The following is an 11223-nucleotide window of genomic DNA, read 5'->3' on the forward strand; positions in this document are numbered from 1 at the left end:
CACTGCAACCTCCGCCTCCTGGGTTCCAGCGATTCTCCTGGTTCAGTCTCCCAAGTAGCTGGGATTACAGGCGCCTGCCACCATGCCCAGCTAATTTTTGTGTTTTTAGTAGAGACGGGGTTTCACCATGTTGGTCAGGATGGTCTGGATCTCCTGACCACGTGATTCGCCCGCCTTGGCCTCCCAAAGTGATGGGATTACAGGCTTGAGCCACCGCGTCCGACTGTTTTATTAGTCTTTTTTTTTTTTTAAAAAAAAAAAAGGAACCTGAACTTTTGTAACGCAGCTGGAACAATTCACAGCGGCAGCGGCAGCCGCAGAGGCGGAAGAAAAGGTTTAATTTAGTTGATTTTCTGTGGTTGTTGATTGTTCGCTAGTCTCATGGTGGTGGAAGCTGTACATTTTTCGGAAGGGACCGACAAGCTGCTGGAGGTTTGGTTCTCCTGGCAGCAGCCCAACGCAAACCAAGGATCTGGAGATTTTCACACTATCCCAAGATCTGATTGGGACATAATTTTGTTTTTGTTTTTGTTTTGTTTTGTTTTGTTTTGTTTTGTTTTGTTTTGTTTTGTTTTTGAGACGGAGTCTCGCCGTGTCCCCCAGGCTGCAGTGCAGTGGCGCGATCTCGGCTCACTGCAAGCTCTGCCTCCAAGGGTCACGCCATTCTCCTGCCTCAACCTCCCGAGTAGCTGGCATTACAGGCGCCCGCCACCAAACTCGGCTCATTTTTTGTATTTTTAGTAGAAACGGGGTTTCACCGTGTTACCCAGCATGGTCCCGATCTCCTGACCTCATGATCCGCCCGCCTCGGCCTCCCAAAGTGCTGGGATTACAGGCGTGAGCCACCGCACCCAGCCAAGTGGGACATACTTTTGAGGGATGTGCAACATTCAATCGTTAAGTGTGACAAAAACGACAAGCAGGAAGCTTATGTACTCAGTGAGAGTAGCATGTTTGTCTCCTAGAAACATTTCATTTTGAAGACAAGTGATACCACTCTCTTGCTGAAAGCACTGGTTCACCTGTGGAAGCTTGCTAGGCACTACAGTGGGTTTGACTCAATACAAAGCTTCTTTTATTCTTTTGAGAATTTCATGAAGCCTTCTCCCTAAGGGTACCCACACCGGAATTTCCAGGAAGAAATAGAGTTTCTTAATGCAATTTTCCCAAATGGAGCAGCATATTGTATGGGATGTATGAATTCTGACTGTTGGTACTTATGTACTCTGCTTTTCCCAGAAAGGTAATCAGTCAGCCAGATCAAACCCTGGAAATTCTGATGAGTGAGCTTGACCCTGCAGTTATGGACCAGTTCTACATGAAAGATGGCGTTACTGCAAAGGATGTCACTTGTAAGAGTGGAATTCGTGACCTGATACCAGGTTCTGTCATTAATGCCACAATGTTCAATACTTATGGGTATTCGATGAATGGAATGAAATCAGATGGAACTTATTGGACTATTCACATCACTCCAGAACCAGAATCTTCTTACGTTAGCTTTGAAACAAACTTAAGTCACCTCGTATGATGACCTGATCAGGAAAGCTGTGGAAGTCTTCAAGCCAGGAAAATTTGTGACCACTTTGTTAATCAGAGTTCTAAATGTCACACCACGTTTTCTTCACCTCAAAGATTGAAGGTTTAAAGCGTCTTGATTGCCAGAGTGCTTTGTTCAATGATTACAATTTTGTTTTTACCAGTTTTGCTAAGAAGCAGCAATAACAGCATAGTTGATTAAGAAAAATGAAGAAAAAAATGCAGAGAGAGAACACACATAAGAAGGTGGTGGATGTTTTCTAGATGTTGATGCTGGGGGCAGTGCTTTCCATAACCACCACTGAGTAGTTACAGAAAGCCCTATATGTAATGATAGTGTAATCATTTTGAATTGTATGCATTATTATATCAAGGAATTAGATATCTCGCATGAATGCTCTCTTCCATGTTTAGGTATTCTCTGCCACCCTTGCTGTGAAATTGAAGTGCATGTAGAGAAAACCTTTTACTGTATGAAACTTTATAACACTTGTGAGAGCAATTCAATTTGGTTTATGCACAGTATAATATTTCTCCAAATATCATCCAAAATTCCCCACAGACAAAGCTTTCATCCTCATTAAGTGTTGGCCTCAGCCTAACCGTCTGGGACCGTTCTATTAAATTGCTGCCATAATTTTACATCCAGTTACCTCCACTTTCTAGAACATATTCTTTACTAATGTTATTGAAACCAATTTCTACTTCATACAGATGTTTTTTGAAACAGCAATTTAAGTTTTTCTTCCATGAGAAAAAAAAAAAAAAAAAGAAAATGGGTCTCTTTCTCTTTAAGCCATTTAACTTGAATTTGATCCCTATTGCTTTTGACACCCTAGCAGCAAGTCTTTTGAGATGCTTGCCATGTCCCCACGTCCAACAAGGATCTCCACTAGACACAGAAGTTTTTCTAAATCTAGCAAGAGCCTAGTTAATTTTTCTTTCAAATGCCTACCTCCCTTTTCCCTCAAGAAAGGTCAGTAGGGCAATCGCCACCAATTTCTGCAAAGAAGGCATAAGTACAGTTAGCTTGACATGACAAAAATGAATTATGAGAGATGAGTGGACAGTAGAGTGATGACTGCATCCACTAGCAAATGGACTGCAACAAAAGAGGTGTTTTAATAAGCAAATTATTGAAGGAGAGATTAAAATAAGGAAACAGGATTCTTATAGTCTGAATTCCACAAAAAGTGAAGAAAGCATTTTGGTTTGGAGAAAAAGTGGGATGACAAAGACAACAAGAAAAAATGATGACAGAGACCAAGATCTCCCAAGGATGGGACTCTAACCCACAATCCTAGAGGGGATACCTAGATCCCTCTAGAGTGGGACTCTAACCCACAATCTTAGAGACAAAACCAGTTAATGTTGAAAAACCTGGGGCATCCAGGCATCAACAAATGAGGGTCCCCCACACCAAATGCTGCATATCCCAGAACAACCCAGAGGCAGACAACAATGAACCCCAAAGGTACAAGCCCAAGGTCCTCAATGGTGGGATTCTCAACCACAATCCTATGGGGACAATTCCAACACAACTGGGGACACAGAACAACATGACTCCAACATCCCTAAGTCAGCACAATGGGGGATCACTCATAATAACAAAAGAAAAAATGCAGCCTGCACGGTGGCTCATGCCTGTAATCCCAGCACTTCGGGAGGCTGAGGCGGGTGGATCATGAGATCAGAAGTTTGAGACCAGCTTGCCAACATGGGGAAACCCCGTGTCTACTAAAAATACAAAAATTAGCCGGGCATGGTGGCGCGCGCCTGTAATCCCAGCTACTCAAGAGGCTGAGGCAGGAGAATCACTTGAACCCGGGAGGCGGAGTTTGCAGTAAGCCAAGATCGCGCCATTGCACTCCAGCCTGGGTGACAGAGCAAGACTATATCTTGGGGAAAAAAAAGGAAAGAAAGAAAAATTGCAAAACAAACAATGAAACTGTCCTACCTTACATAAAATAGAAACAATTGCCCAAATAGCAAGGGGAACGAAGAAGACACTCACCTATCCATGGAGGGCAAATGGTGCTGATTGATGTTAGTGGGGGTGGGGGTGGGGGTCCAGTGAAGGTCTCCCGCAGGTCCCCTCGGCTTGTTAATCCCTTCATGGGATTAACAACATGGGATTAATTTTCCCTCCAGGAAAGATGATGCAGGTGAATCCCAAAACTGGGCCTCAGCCCAGGAGAGTTCTTGGCTTCATGCAGGAAGGAATTCAAGGGTGAGCCGACAGAGTAAAGTGAAAGCAAACCGAGTTTATTAAGTGCAACAGAATACAGGAAAATGGCTGTTCCATAGATAGAGCAGGGCTACCCCATAGGCAGAGTAGGACTCATGGATTGCTGACTAACTATATTTATAGCTACTCCTTAATATGCTAAATAAGGGGCAGGTTATTCATAAATTTTCTAGAAAAGGATGACGAGTTCTCAAAACCAAGGGTTCCTCCTCTTTTAAACCATATAAGGTAACTTCTGGACATTGCCATGGCATTTGTAAACTGTTATGGCACCAGTGTGAGTATTTTAGCATGCTAATGTATTATAATTAGTGTATAACAAAGATCAATGGCAATTAGAGGTCACATACATTGCCCTCTTGGTTTTAGCTGATTTGGCTGATTTCTTTAATGCCTCCTGTTTTGATTAGCAAGGTTGTGACCAGTGTTTGGAAAACAAGTCCTGCTGATCTACCTCAATATGAGATAATTAAATTAGATAATCCATGTAAAGTGTTTATTTGGAACATAGTAAGTGCTAAATATTAGCAATTATTATTGTTATTATTTTCCTCCCAATATGCAAATTTAGATGGATAATAAAATTATAACGAGACGATTGCTTAGCACTGGATTCCCAGAAGTGGTTGTTTAGTCGTTAGTTTAATGGCCTCGGGCAGGATACACCCACTGCAGCATCTAGAGTGCTGAATCTCAGGAAAGGGTGCACTTTCATGGACTGTTCAGAATCCTACTATTATTTCACATCTCTGCAACTGTAGGGTCCCAGAAAAACAATATTCCAATACAAAGGCTTCAGAAGCAAATCTCTCTGACCCTCTATCCTCCTGCCTCTGGCCCCTCATTCTTCCAAGGCTAGCCTTAGAAACTAGAATTTTTCTTCCTCAAGGCAGGTCATAGAAACCAGAACCCCATTTCCCCAACACCAGCCATAAAACCTGAAAGTATTATCCTAACGTTCCTCCAACGTTTTTGTGTAAAAATCAGTCATAAAAAAAATTATTTTACCTACCTTATTTGATTGTAGGTCTAAAGACCCTCATTCCAGAGAGCATCCTGCCCCATACCCAGAATGAAGAAATCCATTCTCAGAGATGCCAAGAAGAATCTAGACAGACAGGCCTTTCTGTGTTTCCCCACTCAGTCTTTAGCATTAGATCATACTCTTTTTGTCCAATCATACTTCTACATAGCTGCCCATACTTTGTTAAACCTAACGATAAAAATGGGCAGTTTCCTCTATATCTTTGGGTCCGCATTCTAAAGGCTCCTGTGTCAGGTATAACTGTAACCAAATAAATGTGTATGCCTTTTCTCCTAGTAATCTACCTTTTGTCAGTGATTTTCAGCAAAACTTCAGAAGGCAAAGGGAAAGATTTCCCATGGCCCCTAACCAACATTGGGCACTCGTAAGCTCTTCCTCTTTAACCTTCTATTCTCCACTGGCTTCTGTCATTTTAGTCCTATGTAAATGAAGAAAACAGATTTCTCTTCTTCAATCCAGCTATTAAATTTGATAATTTTCTCTTCTTTTCTGTCTCACTTTTCCTAAATAATCTCATTTCTTCCTGTGGCTTCAGCTATCAAATCTCTAACTCAAGTAACATTGCTCTGAGTGCCAACACCATAAATTTAACTCTCCTCTGAAGAACTCCACTTGGATGCTCCAGGTACCGAATGAAATATGCAAAATGGAAGAAATGAGAGTCCCCTCATCTGCTCCCTTCTGGTATTCCGAATCTTACAGGCTGAGGCACCAAAGCCAAAATCCTGGAAGTCATCCTGATCTCTGGCCTCTCACCAATGCCTCACACACAATCTGTCAACTTCTTCCTAAATATTTCTTCAATGTGGCCCTTCTCTCCAACCCCACTACCACTACATTACTAGACACCATCATTTCTCACCAGAATTTCTACAATAGCCACTGAACTTGTTTTCCTGCTTCATGTCTCATATTCCTCCAACCTACCAATCTCACACCCTTGCATATCCTCAGCACCTGGAACAGTGTCTGGCACAAAGTAGACACAAAATCAATATTTGTTGAATGAACAAGCGAATGAATGAATTCCTATTGTAGAGGCCAGGGAAAAGCTTCCCCTTTGCCCTCTGAAATTTTGTTGAAACGTCAGCTGAGAAAAACAAATTAAAAGAAGAAATGACATGAGGAATAATTACTCTGTGGTTCTCCTTTGTGGGTATGTTAATAAATTTCTGTGCCATTTCTCCTATTAAGCTGCCTTTTATCAGTTGATTTTTCAGCGGACCTTCAGAGGGCAAAGGGGAAGTTTTTGCTTGGCTCCTACGGTTTTGGTGCTGTGAGCAGGATACCAAAACTGTTCTGCTCTTCTACAAGCCACAGTGAAGGGAACCCAGGACCTGACTAGCTGCCAGAAGAACAAGAATTTCTTACCAGCCAAGCTTCTGGCCTCTCTTTCTGTGGAATCTGATCAAGTTGACAGTTAAAATCCCTGTTTGTCTCTTTTTTCTCTGCAAAATCTTGATTAATGGGAGAAAAGGATTTGTGTGACTAGTCTTGGGTGTTGTGACTCTGGTGTAATTTTTGGTTTAAGTATTCATATTATTTGATCCTTTTTGTCCCAGAAATCAACTTTTTCTTTCTTTGTCTTTCTGTGTTGTTATGTCATAAAGAAGGGTACCAAGCATGAGATAGAATGTAGGCCTAAAACCTTTATAAGCCCATTGTTCCAGCAAGCCTTGTGGACCTGTTAGTATTATAGTTCTGACCAGAACAGCTTATAAACTTTGTTGTGGGCCCCAAAAATAAAAACCATATGAGATTCCCCTTTCATCTTGTTTTATATCCTTGAAAGTGTGGCTGGTGACCAAGTGAGAGCACTCTCTCTTGGTCTCCACCATCTATGAGGCATGATTTTCAGGTCATATAAGGTGACCAGTCTGAAAATGGCTGGGACATGAGACATGTAAGATTTTAACTAGCATACTTTTTGTTATGAATGTGTCAAGCTGTCAGGGGAGTTTGTCTTAAAAAGTCCCATCTCTGTGGGCTTTTGTCATCTCAACCCTTGTTGCTTGGTTCTAAACAATTGCCTTCTTTGTGTTTCTAGACAGAACAAATTAAAATAAAGACATATAATAGTGTCATGGCTAACCTTAGAAATTCTCTTGACAAAATTACAAAGTGAAAATCTAACCTAACACAAAGTGAAAATCATAATATATATGCTCAAACTGTCTATAGGATTCACAATAAAGCTGCTCCACCTTTCAGTCCAGTAGTTAAAATTCTGTGCTTTCACTACTGTGGTCTGGGTTTGATTACCAGTTAGGGAACCAGTACCTTTTGGTTTGATATTTGTGTGACTTTTGGCTTTTTGGGGTACCCATTTGTTGTTGATCCTTTTCCCTTTCATGGACAGCTTTTGATTTTCTGCCTCCTTCCATCTGTGGGGGCGTATGAGGCTTTTGGGCCTTCGTGTGTGGACAGTCAGCTGAGAAGTTGAGACACTAGAGAATATGGCTGGACAGATGTGGGTTGAATCCCGTTTGCGGCTACTGAAACTGTATTTTCTTTGAGCTGTCTTTGAATGCATCTGTATCTTGTGAAGACTGCTTTGTACCTCTTTGGAGACACCTCATGTGTCCTTAGTTAAATTGTTGAGTAACTTGCAAAGTTACCTTTGGTAAAAAAGTTTAAAAGTCAGGAGTATCAGCTATTTGTCCCAGCTAAAATCTGATAATAAAAGATCTGAAAATATATTTTTAAAAAGCTCTATGATCAGAAGTCAGCTTAATTAAAAGCTAATATTCAACGTATATGTTGAATATATAGTTATATACATAACTATATAATATACATATATTTATATTATATTATAATTACATTAAATATATAGGTATATATTTAATATATATTTATATATTTATATAAATATATTATACACCTATATATTTATATAAATATGTTTAATTTGTATTTAATTTAATTTATATTACATTATAAATATATAGTTTTATATTTATATATTACATTCTATTTATATATTCTATTAATGTAAAATATTATATACTTATATGTAACATAATATATAAATATTATAAAATATATAAGTTAAATATTTTTATATTGTATAATATATAAATGTATTATTATAATATATAAATATATAAATATGCAAAAATATATTTAGATAAATATATGTATATAAATCTGCAAAAATATATTTATATAAATAAATATATTTAAAGGCCTTCCTGCCTTTTTTCTTTGGGATCCTGTTTCTGAGGATTTTTCTAGTTTACTGAAATTCCTTTTCATTATATATTTGGTATTTTTGTTTGCTTCATTTCTTGTGGTATGATTTTTGTTGAGAAAAGTGTAAAACTTCATTGACTTTTTGTTCCTCCTTTCTCTTTGCTGTCTTGAATATCACATAAAAGGATCTTGTGGGGATGTCTAAAGACCCTGAAAGAAACAGAAAAAGTTGCCACTCACCCACTTTGGAGAGATGGTCTTCTGTCTTCCTGTAGAGTTTGAAGAGTCATGGGCAAGTTCTTATCAGGTCTAAAGCTCCGCTCTCCTTTGCATTGCATTACCTGGTCTCTTTGGCTTTGGGGGTTCAAGGAATTACTTTGACCTATTAGAGAATTTGACCTTGTGTGTGCAATGGCTGATGGGTCACTAGTGAGGGCTGCAGTTCTGGAGGTAGCTGACAGTGGTTGTAATTAATAGTTACTACTGTATACAGGCTACTTGTTTCTTTGCTCTATTCTATAAAAAAGGCATAGTTGAACAGATGGAGACTGTGGGAATACTCACAACCAAGGAATAACTCTTCCATGGTGGATGGGCTGATCACAGAATGGGCTGATTGGTATGGGTCCCCCACCCACTAATGCCTCACGCACAATATGTCACTCTCACTAATGCCTCACACACACCCACCAGCTTCAGGGTGACATATTTGTAGTGAAGTGTACTCTGGAAACACTGTGCAGCCCAGTCCTTTGGTGTTTCTCTCTTTTGTGGGGGGCCCAGGGTTCAGTGTAAAAGTGGAATCCTTGATGTTTAAAACTCTAGATGCTCTATCTTCCAGCTGTGCCTACTTTTTACATATACAAATATTAGGCCCTAAAAACTGCAAATGCTTTGTTTGCCCTGTTCCTTAATGGGCTCTGCCCTGAGCCCAGTGGTCTAAGTAGAAAACAGAGACTAAATTAGAAGCTACCAATATGACTAGATTGGTCTCCAAAATATGACTTTCTGACATTTAGGTGTTTGTTTTTGGTTTTGGTTTTGGTTTTGGGTTTTTGTTTTCCCCTCCCCCGCGACGGTGTATTAGGCCATTCTTCAGTTGCTATAAAGAAATATCTGAGACTGGGTAATTTATAAGAGGTTTAGTTGGTTCACAGTGCTGCAGGCTGTACAAGAAGCATAGTGCCAGCATTTGCTTCTGAGGAGTCCTTAGGAAGCTTACAATCATGGTGAAAGGCAAAGGCACATCTTAAGGCAAAAGCAGAAATAAGAGAAAGAGAGTGGGGGGGGAGGTGCCACATACTTTAAAATGACCAGATCTTGCAAAAACTCACTTGGCACCAAGGGGATGGCACCAGCCATTCGTGAGGGACCTGCCCCCATGATCCAAATACCTCCCACCAGTTATTACATTTCAACATGAGATTTGGGTGGGGACAAATATCCAGACCATATCAGATTGGGTCTTACTCTGTTGTCCAGGCTGGAATGCAGTCACACAATCACAGCTCACTGCAGCCTCAACTTCCTGGGCTCAAGCAATGTCCTCATCCTCCTACCTCAGTCTCTCAGGTAGCTGCTATTACAGGCACACACCACCATGCCTGGCTAATTTTGTTGCTTTTGTAGAGACAAAGTTTTATACCATGTTGCACAGGCTTAGCTAGTTATTTTTAAAAGGCTTCTGAATTTCCTCTATGCTCATTTGTATCTTTCTTTTTAACATCCTATGGGAATTTCTATAATTTTATGTTACATTGGTGTGTTTGTCTGTTTTGTGTTGCTATCAAGGAATACCTGAGGCTTGGTAATTTTTAAAGGAAGGAAGTTTATTTGGCTCACTATTTTGCAGGCTGTACAAGAAGCATGATGCCAGCATCTGCTTCTGGTGACGACCTCAAGAAGTTTACAATTGGCCGGGTGCGGAGGCTCATGCCTGTAATCAGCACTTTGGGAGGCAGAGATGGATGGATCATTTGAGGTCAGGAGTTCAAGACCAGCCTGGCCAACATGGTGAAACCCCCTACTCTACTAAAAATACAAAAATTAGCTGGGCATGGTGGTATGTGTCTGTAATCCCTGCCACTCAGGAGACTGAGGCAGGAGGATCGCTTGAACTTGGGAGGCAGAGGTTGCAGTGAGCTGAGATCACACCACTGTACTCTAGCCTGGGCAACAGAGTGACATTTCATCTCAAAAAAGAAAAGAAAAGAAAAGAAATAGAAAGAAAGAAAATAAAAATAAGCTTACAATCACAGTGAAAGGCGAAGAGGAGGAGCAGGCATATCACATGGCCAAAAAAGTAGCAAGAGAAAGGTGGGAAAGACACTAGACTCTTTTTAAAACCAGCTCTCACATGAGCTAATGGAACAAGAATTCACTCATTACCACAAGGACAGCACCAAGCCATTCATGAGGGACCTGCCACCATGACCCAAAAACCTCCTTCTTGACCCAACCTCCAACCCTGGGGATAACATTTCAACATGAGATTTGAAGGGGACAAATACTCAAACTATATCACTTGTTCATTTTTAATCTTTCTCTAACATACCCAAACTTCTTGAAAATGCTTAAATTAATTTTCTCTGTTTTGAGATGTAAATTTGCTATGCTGTTTTTCTTAAAACTTGGTAAGATCTTCAGCCATGAAGGACAGACAAACTGTAACCTTTCCATTTACAAAGCTGCATTTGAATTCAACTGTCCTTTTGAACTAACGAGTTTTACTGGTCTCATGGCTAAAATTTTAAAGACATAGGCCAGGTGCGGTGGCTCATGCCTGTAATCCTATCACTTTTGGAGACCAAGGGGGGCAGATCACCTGAGGTCAGGAGTTCAAGACCAGCCTGGCCAACATGGGGAAACTAAAAATATCTCTACTAAAAATGCATCTCTACTAAAAATACAAAAATTAGCCAGGCATGATGACACACACCTATAATCCCAGCTACTCGGGAGGCTGAGGCGGGAGAATGGCTTGAACCCGGGAGACGGAGGTTGCAGTAAACCGAGATTGCACCATTGCACTCCAGCCTGGGCAGTAAGAGTGAAACTCTGTCTCAAAAAAAGAAAAAATGATATAAAGTATTTGTGTTTATAATTTATGGATATGTGTCTATGTTTATATATTGCCTGTATGGTAGCAACTTGACATAAATAAATGAGTACTCATAAATTAAGTAAATAAGCCCAA

At 40.3% G+C, this 11223-nt stretch overlaps 1 pseudogene; it reads left to right on the plus strand.

The window, feature by feature from the left end:
- The first annotated feature begins 340 nt into the window (after positions 1-340).
- Positions 341-7527, plus strand: LOC103226002 (S-adenosylmethionine decarboxylase proenzyme pseudogene; annotated as a pseudogene).
- The last annotated feature ends 3696 nt before the right edge of the window (positions 7528-11223 follow it).

This window comes from Chlorocebus sabaeus, chromosome 4, assembly GCF_047675955.1.
Source record: "Chlorocebus sabaeus isolate Y175 chromosome 4, mChlSab1.0.hap1, whole genome shotgun sequence".
Classification (NCBI taxonomy): Eukaryota; Metazoa; Chordata; class Mammalia; order Primates; family Cercopithecidae; genus Chlorocebus; species Chlorocebus sabaeus.